The 22,531-nt window shown below is 41.4% G+C and overlaps 1 protein-coding gene across 3 annotated transcripts in view; it reads right to left on the reverse strand.

Moving 5' to 3' along the window:
* dgki (diacylglycerol kinase, iota) overlaps window positions 1-22,531 on the reverse strand; it is a 143,181-nt gene that overhangs the window by 94,124 nt on the left and 26,526 nt on the right. Inside the window, exon 1 of one of the 3 annotated variants that reach the window (XM_062996422.1) lies at window positions 13,952-13,999. The exons of the other annotated variants lie outside the window; for them this stretch is intronic. The gene's annotated coding sequence lies outside the window, so the exon portion shown is untranslated. Of the gene's footprint in view, window positions 1-13,951; window positions 14,000-22,531 lie in introns of those variants that run through there. 3 annotated transcript variants of the gene reach the window in all.

The raw sequence follows: 22,531 nt of genomic DNA on the forward strand, positions 1-22,531 counted from the left end.
TGATTGATGGCGCACAGAGTCAAAGGATAATACATTGATCAGGGTGTGGCCCTCTGTACACAAAGTTGATCCACATATGAACACGCCTTGTGAAGGTGAAAAAATGCAGTCGGCTACTGCACACGTGTCGCACACTCGTCTCGTTCTCCTCAATTGGGCCGGGGATCGGCATCAATGGAGAGAAAGCATAATGCAATTTGGTAATTGGACACACTAAAAAGTCAGGAGAAAAAGGGAGAAAATGCATAAACAAATTTTTTTTTTTTAAACCCAAAACAATAAAGACACGACTAGTATTACACTAGTTTACTATGCCAGAACTAAAAACTAGTAGTTTAAACTTTCCTCAAATTAATCTGATAAATAAATACTTTTGCACATCAAAAGCGTTAGACTGAGATTGGTATGGCTTTCTAGATAAACATAATGATTACAAAGTGTCTGTATCCAACATTAATGCACAGAGGACTACAAGTTGGTGTGCAGTGTGTTAGACATAAAGCTCAATCAAGACAGAGAGAGAGAGCTAGTTTAGATCTACTTCTTCAGCATCTTCCCCCTCCAATTCCCATCGTATCTTGCAGTAATGCCACCCCTCCTGCGTTACTACAGCAACGGTCTGACACAGTGGTGCGGGCTGTGTATTTAGGGCCATCTTGCTGTGAGCATGGTAATCTCTGTCCTCGCACGTATTGTCTAAGCCAATTAGGGATCGTCACTCTGTGTGGGCTGAGAACTAATACCATTCTTTTAAATCAATCGTCTGCCTACGTTCTGCAATGTGATTCGATTGCTCTGAATATATACCCACAGCCTGTTCACTTACTAAGAACTGTGCAGATTCTGTTTCAGTTCTGCCTGTGTAAACCTATAACTTAGTTTTGCGTTTTATTTATCAATTATTAATATTAGGTTGCTACTTGCTATTTGAAAGCTATTTGCATCTATCTATTTATTCATCAAGCAAGTCAGCCAGTCATCCCACAAGGCAGCCAGTTATGTATCTTGCCTTATATCAACCTATCCAGTCATAAAAGAGATACTTTTTTATCCATCCATATATCTATCTATCCATTTATTCACCCGGCAAGTGTTCATCTATATATCTGTCTGTCTGTCTGTCTATCTATCCATCCATCGTTGATCCAGGAACCAAAACTGCTACATTTTTCAGTAGAAAGGGGATAGCATTGCTACATTATATAACGTAGCAGTTGGAAATATTACCCCATCCCCCGTCCCCCAAAAAACATGGTATAACATAACTAGATGGACTTTGCATCAAATGAAGTTTTTATGATAAATGATACAGCAAATGAACATGAAAATGAATAATACAGTATAGTGTTTAAATATAGTGGTAATTTTGCTATGACACAATCATTTACAGGAGATCATTTAACTGCACCAAAAAAAGCACTGGGTATAAGAAAATATCCAAGACCTTGAACATTCCTAGAGATGCCATTTGGAGTACTGTGCGGAAATTCCAAACTTATGAAGCAGCAGCAAACGTGCCTGGACTTTAGAGAAAACCCAGAATTTTGTCCAGAGGAGCAGAAATTTCATCAGGACAACAAAGAAAAGTCTCAGTGTTACTGTAAAAGATGTACAGGATGACCTGATGAGGGCTGGGACAAATGTGTCAGTGGCAACCGTAAGAAGATACATTAACAAGCAAGCACTTCATGGTCAGACTCCATAATACATGCCACTCCTGACCAAGAAGCACCAAACAGGTCAGCTAGTATACATCAGAAGAAATTTGGATAGGCCTGTAGAGTTCTGGACAAGGTTCTATAAAGTGATGAATCAAAACTGGAACTGCTTGGCTGTGTGGATCTCTACTATTTTATAGACCAGATAGTGGGGTAGCAGTACATCAGGTTATTACATTAATGTACACTATATATATATATATATACTGTATATATATATATATATATATATATACAGTGTATCACAAAAGTGAGTACACCCCTCACATTTCTGCAAATATTTTATTATATCTTTTCATGGGACAACACTATAGAAATAAAACTTGGATATAACTTAGAGTAGTCAGTGTACAACTTGTATAGCAGTGTAGATTTACTGTCTTCTGAAAATAACTCAACACACAGCCATTAATGTCTAAATGGCTGGCAACATAAGTGAGTACACCCCACAGTGAACATGTCCAAATTGTGCCCAAAGTGTCAATATTTTGTGTGACCACCATTATTATCCAGCACTGCCTTAACCCTCCTGAGCATGGAATTCACCAGAGCTGCACAGGTTGCTACTGGAATCCTCTTCCACTCCTCCATGATGACATCACGGAGCTGGTGGATGTTAGACACCTTGAACTCCTCCACCTTCCACTTGAGGATGCGCCACAGGTGCTCAATTGGGTTTAGTCCATCACCTTTACCTTCAGCTTCCTCAGCAAGGCAGTTGTAATCTTGGAGGTTGTGTTTGGGGTCGTTATCCTGTTGGAAAACTGCCATGAGGCCCAGTTTTCGAAGGGAGGGGATCATGCTCTGTTTCAGAATGTCACAGTACATGTTGGAATTCATGTTTCCCTCAATGAACTGCAGCTCCCCAGTGCCAGCAACACTCATGCAGCCCAAGACCATGATGCTACCACCACCATGCTTGACTGTAGGCAAGATACAGTTGTCTTGGTACTTCTCACCAGGGCGCCGCCACACATGCTGGACACCATCTGAGCCAAACAAGTTTATCTTGGTCTCGTCAGACCACAGGGCATTCCAGTAATCCATGTTCTTGGACTGCTTGTCTTCAGCAAACTGTTTGCGGGCTTTCTTGTGCGTCAGCTTCCTTCTGGGATGACGACCATGCAGACCGAGTTGATGCAGTGTGCGGCGTATGGTCTGAGCACTGACAGGCTGACCTCCCACGTCTTCAACCTCTGCAGCAATGCTGGCAGCACTCATGTGTCTATTTTTTAAAGCCAACCTCTGGATATGACGCCAAACACGTGGACTCAACTTACTTGGTCGACCCTGGCGAAGCCTGTTCCGAGTGTAACCTGTCCTGGAAAACCGCTGTATGACCTTGGCCACCATGCTGTAGCTCAGTTTCAGGGTGTTAGCAATCTTCTTATAGCCCAGGCCATCTTTGTGGAGAGCAACAATTCTATTTCTCACATCCTCAGAGAGTTCTTTGCCATGAGGTGCCATGTTGAATATCCAGTGGCCAGTATGAGAGAATTGTACCCAAAACACCAAATTTAACAGCCCTGCTCCCCATTTACACCTGGGACCTTGACACATGACACCAGGGAGGGACAACGACACATTTGGGCACAATTTGGACATGTTCACTGTGGGGTGTACTCACTTATGTTGCCAGCTATTTAGACATTAATGGCTGTGTGTTGAGTTATTTTCAGAAGACAGTAAATCTACACTGCTATACAAGCTGTACACTGACTACTCTAAGTTATATTCAAGTTTCATGTCTATAGTGTTGTCCCATGAAAAGGTATAATGAAATATTTGCAGAAATGTGAGGGGTGTACTCACTTTTGTGATACACTGTATATATATATATACAGTGTATCACAAAAATGAGTACACCCCTCACATTTCTGCAGATATTTAAGTATATCTTTTCATGGGACAACACTGACAAAATGACACTTTGACACAATGAAAAGTAGTCTGTGTGCAGCTTATATAACAGTGTAAATTTATTCTTCCCTCAAAATAACTCAATATACAGCCATTAATGTCTAAACCACCGGCAACAAAAGTGAGTACACCCCTAAGAGACTACACCCCTAAATGTCCAAATTGAGCACTGCTTGTCATTTTCCCTCCAAAATGTCATGTGATTTGTCAGTGTTACTAGGTCTCAGGTGTGCATAGGGAGCAGGTGTGTTCAATTTAGTAGTACAGCTCTCACACTCTCTCATACTGGTCACTGAAAGTTCCAACATGGCACCTCATGGCAAAGAACTCTCTGAGGATCTTAAAAGACGAATTGTTGCGCTACATGAAGATGGCCAAGGCTACAAGAAGATTGCCAACACCCTGAAACTGAGCTGCAGCACAGTGGCCAAGATCATCCAGCGTTTTAAAAGAGCAGGTTCCACTCAGAACAGACCTTGCGTTGGTCGTCCAAAGAAGCTGAGTGCACGTGCTCAGCGTCACATCCAACTGCTGTCTTTGAAAGCTAGGCGCAGGAGTGCTGTCAGCATTGCTGCAGAGATTGAAAAGGTGGGGGGTCAGCCTGTCAGTGCTCAGACCATACGCCGCACACTACATCAAATTGGTCTGCATGGCTGTCACCCCAGAAGGAAGCCTCTTCTGAAGTCTCTACACAAGAAAGCCCGCAAACAGTTTGCTGAAGACATGTCAACAAAGGACATGGATTACTGGAACCATGTCCTATGGTCTGATGAGACCAAGATTAATTTGTTTGGTTCAGATGGTCTCAAGCATGTGTGGCGGCAATCAGGTGAGGAGTACAAAGATAAGTGTGTCATGCCTACAGTCAAGCATGGTGGTGGGAATGCCATGGTCTGGGGCTGCATGAGTGCAGCAGGTGTTGGGGAGTTACATTTCATTGAGGGACACATGAACTCCAATATGTACTGTGAAATACTGAAGCAGAGCATGATCCCCTCCCTCCGGAAACTGGGTCGCAGTGCAGTGTTCCAGCATGATAATGACCCCAAACACACCTTTAAGACGACCACTGCTTTATTGAAGAGGCTGAGGGTAAAGGTGATGGACTGGCCAAGCATGTCTCCAGACCTAAACCCAATAGAACATCTTTGGGGCATCCTCAAGCGGAAGGTGGAGGAGCGCAAAGTCTCGAATATCCGCCAGCTCCGTGATGTCGTCATGGAGGAGTGGAAAAGCATTCCAGTGGCAACCTGTGAAGCTCTGGTAAACTCCATGCCCAGGAGAGTTAAGGCAGTTCTGGGAAATAATGGTGGCCACACAAAATATTGACACTTCAGGAACTTTCACTAAGGGGTGTACTCACTTTTGTTGCCAGTGGTTTAGACATTAATGGCTGTATATTGAGTTATTTTGAGGGAAGAATAAATTTACACTGTTATATAAGCTGCACAAAGACTACTTTTCATTGTGTCAAAGTGTCATTTTGTCAGTGTTGTCCCATGAAAAGATATACTTAAATATCTGCAGAAATGTGAGGGGTGTACTCACTTTTGTGATACACTGTATATATTGCTATACATATGTATACAAAGCAACTTTCCAACATACAACCAATGTGAAACAAGTCATATTTATATGAGTGGATTTAGCAACCTAGATTACTTTAAAAAATGTGCAAAATTGCATTCAGATACAGCTTTTGTCTTCCATGGTTACATTTATTTCTATTTTATTTATGGATTTTCTCCTTTTTTCTCCCATCTTTAGAGTAGCCAATGAGTCTTCCACAGCGTGTGCAGTCCACTGACCCCCTCTGTTTCGCCCGTACTTCAGTGGATTTGCATGTGAGGCCAGTCTTGTGCTCTGCTACTAACCAGGGTCCTAACACAGCGCCGAACATCCCCCCACTCCCTTCTCTTATTAGTCGGGTCTTTTCCCTCACAGCAGACTTAGTGGCCAGTTTTGTCTGTTGCAGGTACTGGCAATGGTGCCTATGATTTGCCCATGATTTGATGAAATCATGCCTAAAGATAAACATGACTTCTTGTGGTTAGTACTGTGTATTGTGAAGTCTAAATTATGGAAAACAAGATGCAGAATGACTATTGACCAACAGTTTGTTTCAGCAGAGAATGTTTATAAAAATATAAGAACTGAACTGAAAAGAATAAGAACAATGAATGTTTTATTTAAGGACTCTGAATTGTGGAAGATTTTAAAATTGTAAATGATTGTCTTGATAATGTAATGTAATTTCCATGTACTCTGATGAAGTTTAAATAAAATATTAAAAAAGGCAATGGTGCCTACTAGGGGGCACCCAGCCGGTAGCAGAGCTGAGATTCAAACTCGAAGAGTTCAGAATCCCAGCGCTGGTGACATGGTTACATTTTAACTGTACTATAATGCAGTTAGTTAATCTCACAGTCCCTCAGAATGTGATGTGCATCAAGGCACAGCAATCACAAATAAAATGCAAGCAATCATGTTATTATTTATTAATTTTAATTGTTGGATGGCAAGCTGGCAGTAAGTAGTATTGGTATGGCATAGCTTTAGAGACATTGGTACGATTCTTAACTTCACTTACTGTCTTTGTGCTGTTCTGCTAAGGTGGAATGACCGGACTATGTGGGTGGGGTCTTCAAATGCTGTGTAAGGACCCTGATTGGCAGATAGAGAGGTGCCTGTGCAGAGTGTATAGGTGAAAAAGGGTTCCGCTAAGGGCTGCACATGGGTCGAAGGAGGCATGAGCAGCAATGTACCCACATCAACTGCAATCAGGGATCCCCCAGCAGCAGAAGACAAATTGACTACACTAAATTGGGAGAAAAATGGGAGAAAATTCATAAATAAAATAGAAAAAAAAAACTGACAAAAATGTGACCCTAGGTGTAAATATGTAAGGGTCTGATGCCTTAAGATGGATTGACACCCTGTTAAGGTGCTTCTTGCATCCAGTGGTCCAAATTGACCCACTGTAACCCTAACCGAAATGTGTTGATTGAAGATTAGGCAATTTATTATTGAATGGTTGAACAAAAAGTGCTTTGATGAGTCCAAATGTGTTAAAAAAAGATTTTTTATATAATAACGACATAAACTGCATGTTTTTAATAAACCTAAAAAACCTGAATAAGCAGTGACCATACCTATCTAAAAGTAGTAAACTTAATATTTAATGGAACCAAAACCAGCTTTAAGAGCAAACAATTTATCTATTAGCAATATTGCAACGTGAACTACAGCATGATGGAGCAAGGCCCCAATCAATAAAACTAGCTGACAAAAGAGACAATTTGTAGGACAGCAGTGACTCACCACCACAGAACCCGTCTCTTGCCCCTCACCACCGCCGAACTGTCTTTCGTTTCACCTTCTTCCATTTCTCCAGAGATAAGTGCAACAGCCATCACCGGCGGTAAGCAAAACCCGGAAAGATACAGAGTCCATTCAGCAGCACCTGCTAACTGCTACAGTCTGACATAGTGCACACACCCTTTCTATCCCAATATAGATGTGGGTGCAAACAGGTAGCTGAGACCTAATGCCAGACACCTGAGTGCACTTGGCTGGGGGTGGGTGTCACAAGAGCTTTATAGAATCTCTCTGCACCTTTGTTGCTACGTCACTCTCTGAAACGCAACCTGCAGGATCACTTCCAGTGTAGTGCGTCTATTTTAAAATCCATTATGCAAATTACTTGCAAGACAATAGTCCCCATTCTAAAAATATGTCTAATGAAGAGCGTCCCAAATTAGCCACTAAGTATTTCCTAGATCCATCATGGATTCTGCCATCCTTCCAGAGACATATCAGTAAGGTTTTATAATTAACCAGATTATTATAGGTAGGACACTGTGTTAAAGAGACATTCTGCAATCCTAAAGTGCTCATTGAGAAAATATGCATGAACAAATACACCAACTAAGCATAACATTATGACCACTGACAGGTGAAGTGAATAACACTGATTATCTCTTCATCATGGCACCTGGTAGTGGGTGGGATATATTACACAACAAGTGAACATTTTATCCTCAAAGTTGATGTGTTAGAAGCAGGAAAAATTGGCAAGCGTAAGGATTTGAGCAAGTTTGACAAGGGCCAAATTGTGATGGCTAGACTACTGGGTCAGAGCATCTCCAAAACTTCAGCTCTTGTGGGGTGTGGGGTCTGCAGTGGTCAGTATCTATCAAAAGTGTTCCAAGCTAATTCCCCAGATCTCAATCCAATCGAGCATTTGTGAATGTGCTGGACAAACAAGTCTGATCCATGGAGGCCCCACCTCACAACTTACAGGAGTTAAAGGATCTGCTGCTAACATCTTGGCGCCATATACCACAGCACACCTTCAGGGGTCTAGTTGAGTCCATGCCTCAACGGGTCAGGGCTGTTTTGGCAGCAAAAGTGGGACCAACACAATATTAGGAAAGTGGTCATAATGTTATGCCTAATCGGTGTATATTTGTAAAGATTTAAAACAGGTTTTATCCAAAGCAACAAACTCACAATTGCGACTAAATAAATTCCAGTCAATTACATGTCAAGGGCTTTGCTAAGGAGACTTGGCAGAGGTGTGGCTTGAACCAACAACTTTCTGATTACTTGATTGTTCTAACTGTTTCTGATTGTTACATTAACATGATGATAGAAAAAAGTTAAATAACATTTAAATAATAAGATGTTGAACTATTTACTGTTAAACATCATCCACCAAAAATCTTTATCAGCCAAAAAATTGTTCCATGGATTTTCATATTTTCATTTTCAAAATAAAAGGCATTTTATACTTATACTATTTTATTTTAGTATCAACATTTCAACACTTTTTAATATGATGTACACTATATTGCCAAAAGTATTCACTCACCCATCCAAATCACTGAATTCAGGCGTCCAATCACTTCCATGGCCACAGGTGTATAAAACCAAGCACCTAGGCATGCAGACTGCTTCTACAAACATTTGTAAAAGAATGGGTCACTCTCAGGAGCTCAGTGAATTCCAGCATGGTACAGTGATAGGATGCCACCTGTGCAACAAGTCCAGTCATGAAATTTCCTCACTACTAAATATTATGAAAAAGTGGAAGTGATTGGGAATGACAGCAACTCGTAAAATGACAGATGCATAGTGCTCAGAGGTCAGAGTCAATTGCTACAGACCGCCAAACTTCATGTGGCCTTCAGATTAGCTCAAGAACAGTGCGTAGAGAGCTTCATGGAATGGGTTTTCATGGCCGAGCAGCTGCATCCAAGCCTTACATCACCAAGCGCAATGCAAAGTGTCGGATGCAGTGGTGTAAAGCACGCCGCCACTGGTCTCTAGAGCAGTGGAGACATGTTCTCTGGAGTGACGAATCACGCTTCTCCGTCTGGCAAGTCGATGGACGAGTCTGGGTTTGGCGGTTGCCAGGAGAACGGAACTTGTCTGACTGCATTGTGCCGAGTGTAAAGTTTGGTGGAGGGGGGATTATGGTGTGGAGCTGTTTTTCAGGAGTTGGGCTCGGCCCCTAGTTCCAGTAAAAGGAACTCTTAATGCTTCAGCATACCAAGAGATTTTGGACAATTTCATGCTCCCAACTTTGTGGGAACAGTTTGGGGATGGCCCCTTCCTGTTCCAACATGACTGTGCACCAGCGCACAAAGCAAGGTCCATAAAGACATGGATGAGCGAGTTTGGTGTGGAAGAACTTGACTGGCCTGCACAGAGTCCTGACCTCAACCCGATAGAACACCTTTGGGATGAATTAGAGCGGAGACTGCAAGCCATCATCAGACTGCGAGCCTGCGAGATCATATTAAACCCTATGGATTAAGAATGGGATGTCACTCAAGTTCATATGCGTGTGAAGGCAGACGAGCGAATACTTTTGGCAATATAGTGTATATTGTATTTGTATTTTGTATTAAACACAATACATTTTTTAAATCCTCATTTAGCATGCCCTCTACATCTCGCGTCTCTGAGCTGGTACGAAGGTGGGGGTGGACAACCATTATTATTATTAGGAGACAGAAGTGCTACAGGTAATAGATTTAACAAAACACAGCACACACACACTCCTCTGAGACCCCATTTACTGAATTACCAGAGGCAGATCTGTGACTAGTGCTAATTCAATCAGCGCTCTTTTATCTGAAGCAGGCTGTCAAAAATATACACACTGCTCCTCTCAATAAAGCAGCACACCAAGCAGCAATGTAACACTCAAATCATGCTCCTTGGACCTACATCATTAATTAATTTAGCTAAAACAGATTCCATTTGTTGAATTTTTTAGTACAGAGGTACCTTGAAACTCAACGTCAGTTGGTTCTGGAACAGGCGTTGAGTTTAAAAGGCGTTGAATTTCAAGATATATTTTTCCAAAAGGATGTATGGGAAACCTGTTAATGCGTTCCATGGTCCCATAGACTTGCATATATTTTAGGCTTATGTAAAATAATGGGGTTGTTTTTGACACTAAAATAAACACAAATACAAAAACACTGAAATAAAGCTGATTCTTACAAATTCTCAGAACCCTGAGCTGTAACAAGTTTAAAAGTGAAACTGGAGAAACACAGTTAAACACAGATACATGTGGAGCTTTCAGAGTGAATCTGACTATTATTCAACACAAATGCAGTTTCGTCTCATATTCGCACTTTGATGATGTTTTCTTTTAAAATGCATTTTCTCCCCTTTTTCTCCCCCCTTTCAGCGCGTCCAATTGCCCAATTTTGCATCATGCTTCCTCTTCGCCTATGCCGATCCCTGCTCTGACCGAGGAGGTCGAAGCTAATCCACGCTCCCTCCAACATGTGGGCAGCAAGCCGTATGCATCTTATCACCCACACATTGACGAGTGTTGTGCCACCAACGCTGTGTACGGAGAGACACACCCTAAGAGCACTCTTTCCTCATCTCTGTGTAGGCGCCTCTAATCCGCCAGCAGAGGTCGTAATTGCACCAGTCTGACAGAGAGAGACCCATATCCGTCTTAGTCACGCCCATCTGAACAACAGGCCAATCGTTGTTCATGTGGCCGCTCAGCCTCAGCCGGCAAGGCAGAGCTGAGATTCAATACGATGTATTCGAGATCCAGCTCTGGTTGCAGCGTGTGTTTTTACCGCTGCCCTTTGATGATGTTTTGCCGCACCGCACAAGCCGAGCGCTGAACAATGTGACTGTTCATTGTTAATTTAAAATTAAATAAATATATTTTTTAAAAACTAACTGGACATGTTGAGTTTAAGGGTACAAAGATCTTGAGATTAGGGGACGTTGAGTTACAAGGTACCACTGTACTATACAAATTTCCAGCACTGCAGCAGATTTACTCTTATTAAATGACATTTCCTGAGATCACAAAGCCTGTTGTCTCTGGATGGGTTGACAATTACACTGGTGTATTTTACTTAATTTGGAGAAATTGATCAAGGATGCCATTCCCATAGATAAAAGACTGACCAATTGGCAATTTCAAGACTGGCAATTTCAAGTAGTGGTTCTCAATGCTGACCCAATTTACAGTCCATCAATGACACTGACATGTCAGCTTGATGGTCCTGACTTTTGAGAGGAAAATGTTGGACTTTTTTAGCTGATCAGTGTTTACAGACCTTATGTAGTTAACTGTGTGGATCTGTTTTGTTATGTATACAGACCAGCCCCATTATTAAGCCTGTTCTTCAATGATCAGCACACCCACAGAGCAGGTATTATATAGGTGATGGATCATTCTCAGCACTGCAGTGACACTGCTGGTATGAGCGGATCAGACACAGCAGCACCACTGGAGATTTTAAACACCTCGCTATCACTGCTGGACTGAGAATAGTCCACCAACCAAAAATATCTAGCCAATAGTGACCCATGGGCAGCGTCCCGTGGGCAGCGTCCTGTGACCACTGATGAAGGTCTAGAAGATGACCAACTCAAACAGCAGCAATAGATGAGCGATCGTCTCTGACTTTACATCTACAAGGTGGACCAACTAGGTAGGAGTGTCTAATAGAGTGGACAGTGAGTGGACATGGTATTTAAAAACTCCAGCAGCATTGCTGTGTCTGATCCACTCATACCAGCACAACAAACACTAACACACCACCACCATGTCAGTGTCACTGCAGTGCTGAGAATGATCCACCACCTAAATAATGCCTGTTCTGTGGTGGTCCTGTAGGGGTCCTGACCATTGAAGAACAGGGTGAATGCAGGTTGAAAACGCATGTAGAGAAACAGATGGACTACAGTCAGTAATTGTAGAACTACAAAGTGCTTCTATATGGTAAGTGGAGCTGATAAAATGGACAGTTTTAATGTTATGGCTGATCAGTGCTGATCAGTAAAACACTTAACTCCTCTATTTGAGTATCTCTCAGTAGCCCATGAAAAATATGAGTGAAAAATTGCCCACGGTGAGAAAGAAGTCCCAGAAACACAGAGCTGACATGAAGTTCATGACATAAATAATTTTTTTCCACACAGAAAGCTGCTTACATTTGGATTATAGAAGCTGGTACTGAGCTTCTTAGTCTCACTTTTCTGAAAGCATGCTGTCATTCACCTCTGTGTTATCTCTTCACCAGCAGTGCCAGTCTCTAAACATCACTGTATCAGTGTTAGGCTGAGAAAATCAGTGCGCAGTGGAGGCCTGTGTTTCTTGTCGTGTTAAACCTGAGTCATTACGTGGGGGAAGTGGTGGGCATATACTTAAGCGTGGGTACACTGCACTGCAGAGTTGTGTGAAACTTGTTCAGTTAGATAAAATCTCTTAGCTAAGCGAAGGTTTCTGGTCAAAGTTTCATACATTAACCGCCCACTGAGTGATCTGAAGCAAGCTGGGGTTAAGTGCCTTTCTTAAAAGCTGTGACGAATCCCCTACTTTGGCTCAATATGAACTTATGTTTATATTATCCTACCGTCCACATTGCAGTAGTTATGGATATGGCTGGGTACTGTATATCATATAATGCATCAACTTATGAATTATATAATGCATAAACGTATTTTATAACAGATTATTGTAGCAGCAAAAGAAAAGAGAATGCTTGAAGCATTATGATGCACATCAAGGCTTGGTCAACTTTTGGTCAAACGTTTATGTGATCAGTTTGTTTGTTTAGGATTTTAACGTCATGTTTTACACTTTGGTTATATTCATGACAGAAACAGTAGTTACTCATTACACAAGGTTCATCAGTTCACAAGGTTATATCAAACACAGTCATGGACCATTTAGTATCTCTAATTAACCTGACTGCATGTTTTTGGGCTGTGGGAGGAAACCGGAGCACCCGGAGTAAACCCACGCGGACACAGGGAGAACATGCAAACTCCACACAGTAAGGACCCGGACCTGAGGATCAAACCCAGGACCTTCTTGCTATGAGGCGACATTGCTACCCACTTAGCCACCGTGCCGCCCTTATGTGATCAGCTACACACTCACTAAATGAATGTCATTCATTCATTCATTCACTGTCTGTTTTACCACTGCTGTATCTTATTTAGGGTCGCGGTGTGTCCGATTCATTGGGCGATGGGCAGGAAACACCACAGAGAGGTTACCAATCACAGGGCAAACACACATACACACTGCATGTACAATTTTGGTTACATTCCTAACAAAAACGGTAGTTACTCATTACACAAGGTTCATCAGTTCACAAGCTCAAGATCAAACACAGTCATGGACAAGTTTGTATCTCCAATTCACCTCACTTGCATGTCTTTGGACTGTGGGAGGAAACAGGAGCTCCCAGAGGAAACTCACACAGACACGGGAAGAACATGGAAACTCCACACAGAAAATACCTGGACCACCCCACCTGGGGATCGAACCCAGGACCTTCTTGTTAGTTTTGTGTAGAGTTAGAATCTGTCTGTGTTTTAATCAGTTGCTGATATGGCAAGAATGTTTTAGAACCCCCCCCCCCCCCCCCCCCCACACACACACACACACACACACCCCTCATGACCATGTCCTTGCATAAAATGAAAACTTTTACATACACCACAAAATCTATTTGACATGTTGCATGTGTATATCTGATAAAGAAGCTAATTCTGTCTCTGGACTTTATGTAGCACTCTTTTTAGAAGTGTGTGTGTGTGCGTGTGTTTGTGCGTGCGTGTGTGTACAGACTGTCTTCCTGCTGACCTGACAGGAAACATGGGCTTTTCCCCCGACCTTCCAGAACACCACCAGCACACGGATATTTATAGGCACAGAACACAGAACATAATGCTATTCTTCTCTTCCCTTCCTCTGTCTCTCCTCACTTCTACATATTACAGCCATTTTGGTTTTCTGCTTTCACCTTATTCTCCTGCCCTTTGTCCTGCTTCTTCCAGTTGTTCTTATGATATTTCTTCTCCTCTTTTACCTTCCTTTATCTTTTCTTCTACCCTTTTGAATTTTCTCCTCTTTTCTCCTTTGTTCTTTTGCTGCTAATTCTTGTCCTCTAGTTTCTTCTGCACTTTCTCGTCTTTTTCTGTTCTTTAATGATCCCCTCTTTTACCCTTTCTTTTTCTTTCTCTTTTTTTTGCTCTTTTTTCTCTGCATGTCCTAGTAAATGAGAAAGTGAGTGTATTTACACAATCTTTTGCATTAGCACTGTATTCCAAAAATCAAAAACACCATGCTGGTGTGAGAAAGCTAATTGTGTTATATTTCTGCCACTGTTGCCACTGAAATGAATGATTTCAGATAGTTAAACCAACCACGATGTTATACAATGAAAACTTAAGTAGAAGAAACATATTTAAGTTATCCAACCCTATATCACTCTTATGAGGAGTAAGTGCCTCTTGGTTTCTTAATCAACCAGTCAACCAAAGTTAATTGATAAATCAATTAAGCTAACTGAATACAGACAGTGTCTCTTCAAAAACCTAGTGAGCTACCTTGCTGTCTACTGCCTACATAGGCAGCTGCCTAAGTAGATAGGATTCTAATAAGTCATCTACTTATAAGTGAGGTTATTTGGACGCACTACTTAGACAGCAATTACAGTGATTCCATCAGTTTTCGCTTACTAATCTAACACAGTTAGCCTCATGGCATTCAAACCAATGGGATGAAGTGGCACAACGCGCTAGCATGTCAACTAACTCCCTCTGTGTACCGAAAACGGTTCAATTGTCCCTAATGTACAAATAAAAGACATGTACATGTACATGTTTATACAAATTAAAAATCAATGAGAATTTATTTACGTTTGAAAAGTACTTGTTGCTCCACATTCGTCCGCCATATTTGTAATTTTTTTGTAAGAAAAGTTGTGCCGCACTGAATGCTGGGATTGCCTTCAACGCTAAGGCAACATCGGATGCTCCCTCATAATTTAGTCAAAATATCGTTCAAATTTAAGATACTTTACTAAGCAGCATTTTAATGCATCTAAGAATTCGAGAAGCCTTCTTCTCAGGAGTGCGTAGGATGACGTAAAATGCTGTCTATTTTCGAACACACCCACAGACAGTGTGATTTTAGCCAGTAATCTTGAAACTTGCCATTAATATTGGTCAAGTTTTTTAAAATCTTTACCAAATAAAAGCTAAGAAAAAAAGGCTGTTTATGTGTTAGCCATGTTTAAGGCTTGGGGCTTTAACAAACCACTGGGATTGATGCTTTGATGCATGTAAACCTGTCAGCTTATCTGATGTCAAAAACAATTCTTCAAAAAGAGAAAGCAAAACACCTTCACAGACATGTAGAAGAGTAATATTAAATTATACAAATGTTTTAACAGCAATGATTGCTGCTTGAAATTATTTCATTAAAAAGCAACTACTTTTTCACAAGCGCAAATGGAATTATGGATAACTTTGTATAAAACTTTAAATTAAGTGTGTTGTCTGTTATTTCCTTTTATTAAAATGTTTTACATAAAAGACAATGAGCCATCCTCTGCACAGGAGGATCTGTGTGCAACATTATTTCTTCTTTAAAATAATAATGTAGGCACCCAGGAGGCACAGTGGGATATTCCACTAGCACAGCAGCACTAAGATTCAACAGACTGGGCGCACCCTAGCAGGCGCAATTGGCCACTAGTCCGCTGGTTGGGAAAAGATGGGACTAAAAAGAGGGTGGGACGCTGTGTAGGAACACTGGTCAGTAGCCAGAGGCGCCTGTACAGAAGTAGAGGAACAGAGTGATGAGTGTGTGACTCTCCATGTGCGAGACTGGCCTCACACGTGAATCCACTGAGATATGGGAAAATATGAAGGGACGCGTCAGAGGGAGCATGTGTCAGGCGAATATCCCCTCCACAGACGTGATCGAGGTGTCCAACAGCAGAAGATTAACTGGCTACACTAAATTGTGAAAAAGGGAGAAAATGCATAAATAAAATAGAAATAAAAACAAATAAAAATAATATTAATGTGTGCATTTTGCATTGTGTGCCAGTACACATGTTTAACATAGAAATCTGCTTATTATTGCCCCCCAATTTTCTCCCCTAATCTAGTCGTATCCAATTACCTTGACTGCGTTACGCTTCACCTCTACCAATACAACCCTCCACTGCTGACTGAGAAGCTTTACAACTGACACACGCCCCCTCCGACACGTATGCAGTACCGCCTGCCTCTTTTCACCTGCACGAGGCGAGTTCATATGCGGATCAGACTTGTGTATGGAGAGCCACACCCTAATCAGCATTGATCAATCAGCCAGCAGAGGTCATCATTGCACCAGTTATGAGGAACCCTGATCCGGCTCATCCCACCCTGAACAACAGCCAATCGTTGTTCATGTGGCCACCCAGCCCAGCCGGATGGTAAAGCTGAGATTCGATATAATGTATTTGAAATCCCAGCTCTGGTGTTATAGCATGTTTTACCGCTGCGCCACTTGAGTGGCCGTCATACTTTCTTTTTATTTAATTTTCATGTTTAACCACCACTTTTTCCTGGTCAGGGTCGCAGTGGGACTACTTATCCTGAAATCACTAAGACGCAATGCAGCAACACAGCCTGGACAGAATGTGTCAATCACCATCAACAGACATAGCATGCCTGTATGTGACCAGCCAATAGCCCTGCTGTACATTTGAACACTGGTTCCCACTGGTAGTGAGTTATATTATAATAACTATGTACATGTAATATAACCCTTGTGACAGCTTTGTTTACAATCTCACAATTAACTAATTCTGCTTACTGTGTTTATGCTTATCATACTGCTATGTTTACTATGTTAAGATGTTTATCATTAAATAAAGCATTAAAACTTGTTAATATAAAACATTTCTATTATAATTTGACAGAATGAAATAGATAAGCCTTGCTCATACAGGCATAAAGGCATGAGTAGGGGTTTGATAATGTTTTGAGGAGGTCAATGATTGAAGAGGTGACAGGGTGACCAACCTCTTCTTATCTCCATTTCCTGCAGGTCCATCTCATGTCCATGACCTTCTGCCCACTGCTTTCTTTACTCTTTTTACACAGCTGACTTCTCTTGTCATTCACTTTCTCTGTGTCCTTTCTTACAGGGTCAAACACAATTTCTTCTTTTATCAGTCCAGCATGTGTTGTGAGTCACAGATGCAGCATCATTTCTTCTGAAAGAGGGCGCTGCCTCCCCCCCCCCTTTTTTTTTTTACTCCAACTGTCCTACATTCCTCTGCTCAACTGGGCAGGGGGTTGTGGGTGTTTTTAGCTCTGCAAACTGCACTTGTGTGCTTACATTGCACATGTCTGACTGTCAGTGGTCTGCTGCTTCTCCTTGTTGAAGGAATACATAAACAAAAGCTGTGCTGTCTTTATTCAGCATGATAGGTGTGGCCATACAGGAAGGCCATTCTTCCTGCATTATGACTGACAAGTAAAAAGAGGCCAGACAGACAACACTAGGGCTGATAGGCACAGAGGATACGCCACCCTTACTGGCACTCCGTTAGCCTTTACTGAAACTGGCAGGTACATAGATTCCTCACTGCTTGTGTATAATATACACAAAACATATATTTGAAATGTAGCATAGAAATAAACAAATAATAAGTAAGTTCAGATAATAAAGTCACAAAATACGAGTCTGAGTCAAGTCACGAGTCTTTAGGCTACAGGGGATAGAGCTTTTTCAATCGCTGCCCCTAAATTATGGAACAACCTACCACTCCATATTAGACAGGCCTCTTCACTGGCTATTTTTAAAACTAGTCTTAAAACCCATTTTTATTCCTTGGCTTTCAATCCAGCATGAGACTTCTCATTGTTTCTAGTGTTTGTTTTATGTTTTATAATTATCTATGTACAGCACTTTGTCACAGCTGTTGTTGTTTTTTAAAGTGCTCTATAAATAAAGTTGACTTGACTTGACTACAGTCCGAGTCAAGTCACGAGTCAATATAATATACACAAAACATATATTGGAAATGTAGCGTGGAAATAAACAAATAATCTGTAAGTTCAGACACAAAACAACTACAGATTAGCAACTGTATTTTGCCGTTTTAGTGGCTTTACTTTCCTAGTCATTGTGCAAATGAATGTAATTTCCGTAACAAGGTACTAGTTAAAAACTTAAACAGATACGTTTTGTTTTCATTGCAAAACAAAAGCACGCGATAAATCATGGCACTGCGGCCAAAATCCAAAACACAGAAAATAAATCATAACCACTGCTTACCTTAGCTTATGTTCTTCCAGATGCTATTATATTTATAAGCGTGTGTCCCATTAGGAATATAATCCGTTATTTTGTAAATGTGCTTATAATTAAAAACCTCCAAACTTTTCCCGGTTGTGAAGTAAAACATGAACTCGTTAGAAAGCCAATCAAGCGTTTCATTGACAATCATCTGTGTGACGCAAACTGAATAAATGCAAATAACAGCATTTCTTACTAAAAATTCAACCATTAGCACCAATCCAGTCGTTCCTGTGAAGTGCACTATGTAGGGTATTCCACCATTTTAAGTGAGATTTCAATCCAAAGGTAACGAAAATGTTAAAATGAATTGAACTTTAAACTGTGTAAGGAGTAGGGAGAGGCGCTTCATCACTACGCCGGAAGCTCCGGAAGCTGGCTGTAACATTTACCCATTGCGTGTGTTGCGGGTATATATATTATTATAATTATGATTATAAATTGGTAAGTAAAATTGGCAAAATCTTACTTTACTCAACACTGTCAATAGATAATTAGTCACTCAAAGTGTAACTGTTAGTATTCAGGTAGGTCTACTATATTTTTTATACAAAATAGTCTGTGGCCTGTGTTTGCATATTTTTTACTCCATCTGGTCTCCAACAAGAAAAGTTTGGACACCCGTGTTCTATAGAATCTGCACCTCTACTAGGACTGAAAGACTGAATTGGCTACGTCCTGAACTAAGACTTCCAGCCACAGAGGCCACGACTCTTGTTCTCATTTCAATTGTATTGTGAGCAAAACAGCTGTGCTTCATTTCCTCATGTTTTAAAGGGAAAGGTCCAGACCCCCTGCAGTGCCGTGTCCTTCCCCTGGCTGGTTATGACCTCACTCAAAAACACACAGACACACACACACATATAAATGTATACATGTATGTATGTACACACAGACACACACAGACAGTGACAAAAACAATTACAGGAAGTCTGCAGCCATTTCTCGGGTCAGTCGCTTAGAGATTAGCCATAACACTAATACAGCAGACGAGTACACACATACCGAACACACACACAGTAACACACCTCTGTGTCATAAACCCATAATGCAGATATTCTTCATACTGATGTATTCTGTGAGCCAATAGATGTTGCTGTATTGATAGTTGAAGTAAAAAAATGTCCCTGTATCATCACTATCAACCATCAAGTGAGCTTTACATTAGCATGGGATTCAAGCCTGCCATGAATGAAGGAAGCCACTAGTCCAAAATCAGCACCTTAAAGCTGAAATAAAGTTTACTGTTAATCACATGGACAAAAAAAGCAAGAGTGGCGTCTTTGTTGCCTCCTTGCTTACTCAATTGCTTACACCAGTTAACCAAATATAACTAGTAGGGATAATTGTAGCCTAGTGGTTAAGAAACTGGACTAGTAAGCAGAAGGTTGCTGGTTCAAACCGCACCACTGCCAGGTTGCCACTGTTGGGCCCTTGAGCAAGGCCCTTAACCCTCAATTGCTTAGACTGTAAGTCGCTTTGGATAAAAGCATCTGCTAAATGCTGAAAATGTAAATGTAGTAGGCCAGACTAACTAATTAAACACAACCAGGGTTGTTTTCAGTCCTGCAGAATCAAAATTTTATCTAATTTAAACCTCACTATAAAAGCCATGCAGTTATCCACAAGACGCTAAGGCATCTAAGACAAATCCAGAAGATCTTTTTCAATCTTTACCCATTTCCTCCTGGTAAGGGGCACAGTGACTGTAGGCTAGGCAGATCAGACTTCTCTGTCCCCACCACAGATTCTAGCTTCTAGCTCCTCTTATGTCTAGTACACACTACACGATTTTGCCCTTATTTTCGCTCGCCGACTGGTCACCGCTAGATGTGGCAGCTCGGAGGCAAATCGGCGTTCGCTCAGAGCTCGAAAAACGGCTTTCGATAGCTATGTGTGAACTGTTCAACATCTCGATCCAAGCGGCTCGCCGATCGCTCGCAGACTCAAGAAAAATATCTAGCATGGTAAATATCTGGACCTGTCTGCGACTCAAAATCATGGCTGTGATTGTTGTGAACGTAAGGTATAGAAGGGAAACCCATAATATAGTTTATATCAGAATACATCGGCATACACACAAGCTTTACAGTATTTGTGACTTGTCGTCCACTTCAAACCATAATACCAACGTTGCATTGCAAAAGAAATATTAATTTGACTTCCAACTCTCTCTGCAGTACAGACAATCCCTGCTGGCCGCATAGCCCAGTCCACTCCTTCAACCAGATTCATTTATTTTTCCTACTTGCTTTTATGCTGCATATCCACACACAAACAACTTTGATCGCTCGCTTATTGTTGACGTGCATTTTTTGGACAAAGTGTTGGACATAGTTACACCCATGGTCACTTCTTGCATGTGTTGTTTGTGACAAAACATAGTTTGGGAGACCAGACAGACTCATCTGAGATTCCTCCTGGTAATATATGGTGTAGTGTGTGTCTCCCTATTGTCAATCAATCGTGTAGTGTGAAAACCACAACGACTTAAAAGACTCCCGATTACAAGAGATCCAGTTGTGTAATGTGAACTGTACAGGGATCTGAACAACTTGAAAGTGTGAACTTGGCATTAGGAGATCTGGAGGCATTCCCAAGCCAGTTATGAGATATAATCCTTCCGGCAGGTTCTGGTTATACCCTGTGGTCAATCCACAGGAGGCATTTCTGTAAGACTTTCAACCAACTTTACAGTTCTTCACAGTTTGAAGGAGCAGTGGTTCTACTCCAGGAATTTTGTGAATGGCTACAACCCTACAGTCACCTGAGAGGGGAACCACTGCTAACCTGGAGAAACATCAGTGTTTTTCTGACATATGCTAAATAAAACAGAATAATATTCATCTTTTTGGAAATGATGTTTAATTAAACAAATCAAAACAAACATTAATGAATTATTTGAACAGCAAGGGCTACACTATGTCTGGCTAAAAGTGAATGCAGGATTTCATAGCAAGAACATCACGCTATCCACCAAAAATGGTGATAGTATTGTAATGGTATGAGGGTGCTTTGCAGTGCCAGGCCCAGGATGAATTCCACTTTCAAGAAGAAAATGCATTAGAAGGATATTTTGTTCACTGAGTTGCAGCTTAGGTGTACTGCCCTCTGTATCTCATTATTCCTGTGCGTGACTATATGTTGCTGCGTGTTCACTGCATGTCGGCGGGTGGAATATCGAGCGAGTGGGAGGGTGTGGGAACAGAGTGTAAAATTACATCTATCTGCAACTGCCTGTGCTTTTATATGTGTATAAGAGATTATAAACTCAAATAATTTGCAGTTTATGTAAATCGAACACCTCGCTGTCTCCTCTCTCTCGCTTTGCTCCTATTTTCCGGCTGCTGACACCTCCATAATTAACCTCAGCGTTGGATGCTGTGAGCGTAGGAGGCATCGGAAGCATGCATCTTTTTAGTATCTGACCCCACCATCTGCTCAAAATAGTTGCACCACCATGACAGGCAAGGAGCAGAGCTCAGGCCTTAGTGATTAGCAGTGAGGAGCTAAGATGCTGAGCTTTATAATGCTGAGCTAGGTTTGACTCTAAAACTTTACATTTGTATTTTTGTTCTGGGATGGAGTCTGTTTGCACCCCAAGTTTGGTATTTTTGAGCATTTATTAAAAAAAAGTGTGGCCCCGGTACTGATCTTTGGTCTGCTTTTACATGAACAGTCTTGGGTTCACTTAACGTGAGGCCAGAAATAGAGTAATGGGATTGGTTGAACATGTACATGAACCACATTTTTAGGGAACAGAATGCTTTGACCAGCAAAAACATGACCTTCTTGCTTTGAGGCGACAGCGCTACCCACTAAGCCACCGTGCCGCCCTAAGCAACACACTATGCATACATCAATGAAATAAAATTCTGAATGAATGGCATGTTTATGGGTCACTACAGTGAATCATTCTGGTCTGCAAACCTGATTTAGCACAGTTTTTACTCCAGATGCTATTCATGAGGCAACCCTCCTTATTTTATCAGGGCTTGAAACTGGCACTGATAGTGCACTTACACGTGGACATCGCAATGGCTAGGCCGTTCAGCCATCCTGCCTAATGCCTTGTTCACACTACACGATTTTTGCCCTGATTTTCGCTTGCCGACTGGTCGGCGCTCGATTTGCCGGCTCAGGAGCAACTCGGCGTAAACTCGGCTCCTAATCGCTATGTGTGAAATACTCAACAACTCGATCCGAGCGGCTAAAGATAATGATCTAGCTTGCTAAA

The sequence above is a fragment of the Trichomycterus rosablanca genome, chromosome 1, assembly GCF_030014385.1.
Source record: "Trichomycterus rosablanca isolate fTriRos1 chromosome 1, fTriRos1.hap1, whole genome shotgun sequence".
In the NCBI taxonomy this organism is placed as follows: Eukaryota; Metazoa; Chordata; class Actinopteri; order Siluriformes; family Trichomycteridae; genus Trichomycterus; species Trichomycterus rosablanca.